We start from the raw sequence: 5,684 nt of genomic DNA, 5'->3' as shown, positions 1-5,684 counted from the left end.
TAGCTGAACTAAAACCTGAGAGATTTTCCAAACATTAAAGCGCTAATCAACATAAATAATACCTAGCAGTAAGCACTTTACATTTAACTTTTAAATTTTGAAATCAAAATGCAAGGTTCACTTGATAAAATCTATATGAGGATTGTTTGGTCCCACATAATGCAACAAAGCAAACTAACGGCAGGCTCGGTTTGATTTAGTCTTTCCACGTGAGGTAAAGGAATGTGCAACACCCCTCACGCCCACTAGTACCGGCTTAAACAGAATTCCATTGCATAGCTGTTAAATGGACTCCATGATACGAAAACCGCTACTTATTTTCTAAGCAATAATTAATTGAAAATACATTAATATAATCAAATCTATTTATCCTTCCCGCTACCGTAACGTATTAGCGTCTGATGGCCCTTTCACGCTTCCGTAGAATCAACATTTATTAGACGAAATTCATTTTAAAACTATTTCTGAAATGTCTATGTCTGCAGCTCTCAAATACGGAAATATCTTACATCAGAAGCATATAATGACACTTTCAGACAACATCAAAAAGGATCTTTTGAACGATTTGACGAAGTTCTAAAAATCTCCCTAAAACATCTCTTCGTTACGCACACCTGTGGGAGTTGTGTTTTTTTTTTTCCGAGTTCAAATAAAAAGCTGATATGTCGTACTAAGTCCAGGTGTTTTCAAATCGTTAGAAAGTGCTGAAAATTGACTCTCAATTATCAAAAAAAAAAAAAGAAAAGTCCACTCGCATACACTTAGACGGTGTAACCCATGCGCTTGACCACTGACTATAGACCAATGCAAATGCGACTTTAGTCTATTTAGATCTACTTTCGTTTTCTTTACTTTCGGAAAAAGCTGAAGGTCGTCTGACGTCATTTTCTGTGTCGTATGTCTGGCGAGATTGCATAAAAATGTACCGGTAGTCCTAACGATATAAATAAATCTGGAAAGTAGATCCCTCGGAAGCACCGAGAACAAGGCAAATAGTGAAAATTGCAGACTCGGTTTGATCGAGTCTGTTCATGGGCAGTAATGGAAAAAGCAACACTGCCCACGCCCCCTAGCACCGGCTTAAGCAGTATTCAATCTTCAAATCTAAATGAGTTGAAATCAATGATCCCGAAGGACCAGAAAATATAACAACACTGAGATGAAGTCGGGGCGACTTTTTACGGCCGCCACACAGCACTTAACACCCGCTGTTGTGAAGTAAATAAATCTGGAAAGTAGATCCCTCGGAAGCACCGAGAACAAGGCAAATAGTGAAAATTGCAGACTCGGTTTGATTGAGTCTGTTCATGGTAGTAATGGAAAAAGCAAAACTGCCCACGCCCCCTAGCACCGGCTTAAGCAGTATTCAATCTTCAAATCTAAATGAGTTGAAATCAATGATCCCGAAGGACCAGAAAATATAACAACACTGAGATGAAGTCGGGGTAAAGACCATTCTTTGGAAATCTAAAAACAGTCCAGTCTTTGGAAGTCCAAACATAGTGGTCTTATTCACAGGAGGTTACAACAGAATGAGAACTTTTAATCTGAAAATGAAACTAGTATTTAGAGCAATGTAGTCTCTGTTCAATGGTAGTCATAAGCACAGACTTGACGTACATGAATTTTATATTGATGATAAGAATAGAACATGGAATTTGGAAACATTTTCTCCAATCAAAGATTTGGGAAAAATGAGAGGAGTATTTTTGTATACCAGCGAATTCCGTATCGCGTCTGTATCAAAGTTTAGCGTACTTGAAAGGACAAGATTACGAATCAGAGGTCATGAGTTTGAACTCCGGTCGGAGTGAACGTTCTCGTTTAGGATTTAGCAGAAGTATATATTTTTTATTGTCTTAATCCGTTTTATATTGAAAAGTTGTCATTAATTTGCAGCAAACAAGTAAATACTGTTGAAGAATACGGTCTTGTATTGTCTTACGGTTAATGTACTAAAATAATCTTGAAAATGACAAAAGCAATGCTATTCAAAACAAACAAAGCTCTTGAGTTTATCAAGGACTTGTGAGTTGTTTATTAATTCTAAAGTATTTGAGATAAATGTGACAAGCAATGATAAGGATTCAACTTTTAAAGATAGCATCATACAATGAGCACTTGAATAGATACGATCTAACAGGATCCTGAATGACCGTTAATTACCATCTAATTAACCTCCATGTTCAATCTGATACTACTTTAGTCTATCGCCCGGTTCAATAGAACAAAGACAAGCTCGGTACAGCAAACGTAAGTAAAATTTTATCTGTATACATACAAAGACTAAACTTTAAATACCCCCGATGACTTCACTGTCACTAATCCTAAATTAATTTATTATTGTGAAATATTGTTCATTACATTTACGGTTCCACATTTCGTTTGTTTGTTGTTGTTTTTTCTTTTTTCTGTCTTTTTTGTTGTTGTTGTTGTTCTCCCTATTTTTAGTTTTAAAATATTTCTGACGAGATAGACAACCTTCCTCTAACATGTTTACTCGCATCATTCTCGAAAGTGATCTCTACGGGTTAGATAATAACATTATTAGGAGATTTAATAACTGACTGATGTGAGACACAAATATATAAGCGTCTAACTTCTAACACAAGAGAGTGTGGATTTAGACCACTACTGACAAATATCCATATCTGTTCAGTTTAACAAATTTTGTTATGATCAAAAGGGTTTTTGGTGAATGCATAATTGACAGGTATAATTCAAATATGCTCTCATTTTCATAAAACACTCTTCAGAGTGTATCAAATTTATAAGGTACAGTGGGGTCATTAAAAGGGAATAACAATATTAAGTTGCGACAAAAAATAAAAATGTGTTGTTATTTTAATTAACAAAAAGTACATTTTTTTTATAGGGTCGTTTCTTTTCTTGCCTTTAATATTTGATTAATATCACCTTTGAGTACATTTTGTCTTATTTGTTTCTCATCAGTACGAATTAATGCCCTGACTTTTATCACTTCGTTTGGCATTCTGAATACTTAATTATTCCAATCTCACTTTATACTTTTAAGTCTTTCTTTGGCATATCTTTTTAATGTTATACTGAGTCTCATTGTTTTGTAAATACGACTTGCAAGAAAGGACATTTAGACTAAACGTTACAAGAAGGTATGATTTGTTTGTTTGTTTTGGGTTCAACGCCGTTTGTTTTGATCAGTAATGTGTTCGTAATTGAAGTTGCATCGGATCGTGTTGTCTATAAGATGGCTAGACAATTCATAAAATCCGCAGGCTATGTGAATCCTTTAACCTATACTTAGAAGCGGGTAATGGTCAAAAGTCTAGAATAAGTCAACAAGGGTAGTGTAAACTTTTTCTACAGAAGTTTAAATTGATTAATTTTTAGAAAGTGAGGAAACCCGCACATGTATAGCGCTTTGTATAAGCTTTCTTTATAGGTTTTAAATACATTAACTGGTAAATTGCGAAATGTAAATGTTCACAGTAAAGTTGTGTGCGCCCGGTGGCTCACAAAAGCACTTGCAAACTTTAGTCATTAATACTTAAATCTGAATTTTGTGGTGGTCAAAAACATAAATATGCTTTGCGAGAGTATATAAAATCAGTGCACGGTGTCCAAAGGGTTAAAAGAATTCATAGAGGTTCCAAAAAGCCTCTTATTTCCACTTATTTTTACTATTTTATTAACGTAATATTTAAGCATTATATTGATATACGTTTGGAATTATCACATACATTCTAATGACCTGACTAGAAACATTATCCGAGATATCGCTATTATATTTTAATGCAAAGCTTAAACAAATCAGTAAAACATGCTAAAATCATGACCATTTTAATAAGATGTAAGATATTTTTACGATACATTCGACTAAGCTAAATCTTTGATTATTTTAGCATTTTTAGGTATAGCTGTCTGCAAATAAATAAAAAAAATGATTCAATATCTGTATTTCAGCATTTCGCCATGACCTTCCTGTTCCAAATGTTCGTATCTTTTGCTGTTGTCTTTGCTGTTGTCAGTGGAAAAGGAACGGCAAAAGGAAAATTTGAGTACAAAAATGCTCAGTGCAAGTGGCACGAGAAAAGAGAAACCCGATCCATGCGCTCCCTCAATATTGAATGTGGCGGAAATAATGCATTTAAAACATCCTATGAAGGGGATCCACACAAGTGCAACTGGTACCTTAAGGGCAACCAGGTTCAATATTATGAATGCCTAGTCAGTGCGTTGAAGAAGGCCAATTTCTGTAGCAATAGCCCTTCCCAAATAGCGTGTGACAAGAAGAGTTGCGGAGACGTGATCTTCAAGAAGATGGGATCTCGCCTATACAGACTACTAATGAAGGTGACAGAACGTGAAGAGGATATTTTTGAGACAGAGGACCCAGACTGGAACGAGTTCCGACCTTTGGCCGGTTTTAACTAAATGTCGGAACGTAACAGCATGATTACTACAACAGTGTAATTAAACTAGAAAATGTCTTTTCTAATTTTTAGTCTATGCAGACGGTTTGACACAAAACTAATACGACTATGCAAATCTTTGTATATTTAATTCTTTTTAAATTTCTTTCCGATGCCCTTTATCTATAATCGTTTTTCAAAATAAATTATCCATCCCAAAGGCCTAGTTTTCATCACATTACCCCCAATTGATTTGCAAATATACAACAATATAACAAAACATAATGTTACATATGTCTCGGATTTAGATTGATGTTCCAGACAGTTGTATTTGTAAAGAATCTAAATACTGTTATCAACCGGCCAGTAATATCACGAAGAATAAGTTTAAAATCATTGATGAAAATACAGGCGCGTATCTGGGCATACGTCTATACGCCTGTGTGTACATTTCAAATTCGACACAAACTGTCAGCGAGGACACACGAACATATAAAGGAACACAGTGGGCACTGTACGGGCGGTGGCAACACATTCGAGCGATACATCCATGTATATTTTTCTTCTTTCTAAATTATACATTGCTTACAAAACTGGTCATACTGACAATGTTTCATTTCTGTATATCATACTTATCTTCTTTGCAGTTCACATGATCCGTGGCATCTAGATTATTGTAACCTACAGTGTAAAAGTGAACAAGAAAAACAAGGATGAATATCCAACAGGGAAAGCCACGTTCTAAAAATTCAGCCTCCCCAAACGTAAACCCAGCACGCAGATGCGCACACGACCAACACACACACACACACACACACACACGCACGTGCGCGCGCGCACACATAAGGACAAAATAAACAAATAAAGGAACACAGTGGGGCACCACTTTCGAACGGTCAGTGGCAAAACCACTACTGGGGAGCTTAGAAAACAAAGAAAAATATCAAACAGGGAATGCCACGCACCAAAAACGTAGCCTCCTCAAAACGAAACCCCCAGCACGCAGACGCGTGCACCACACACACATACACACCCAACACATAAGGACAAAACGAACAACACACACGCACACAAAGCCAACACATAAGACGAAACGAACAAACAAAGGAACATAGTGGGGCACCGCCTTGGAACGGTCAGTGGCAAAAACACCACTGGGGAGCTTAAACTGGTTTATGGTGCACCTAAGCTTATATAGGGAGTACGGACATATCAATTGATGTCGAACATATATTGTGAATCGTTTTAAATTTCGTACATTTTAACTGAATTTGTAATGTCATATGATCTTGA

General features: G+C 36.1%; 1 long non-coding RNA gene across 1 annotated transcript; it reads left to right on the top strand.

The window, feature by feature from the left end:
- Positions 1-2,073: 2,073 nt before the first annotated feature.
- Positions 2,074-5,129, top strand: LOC123553545 (uncharacterized). The gene is made up of 2 exons (XR_006686778.2): positions 2,074-2,253; positions 3,943-5,129. It is a non-coding gene; the product is annotated as an uncharacterized LOC123553545 (long non-coding RNA).
- The last annotated feature ends 555 nt before the right edge of the window (positions 5,130-5,684 follow it).

Source organism: Mercenaria mercenaria, chromosome 4 (assembly GCF_021730395.1).
Source record: "Mercenaria mercenaria strain notata chromosome 4, MADL_Memer_1, whole genome shotgun sequence".
Lineage (NCBI taxonomy): Eukaryota > Metazoa > Mollusca > Bivalvia > Venerida > Veneridae > Mercenaria > Mercenaria mercenaria.
This window is presented reverse-complemented; position numbering and strand designations above follow the sequence as displayed.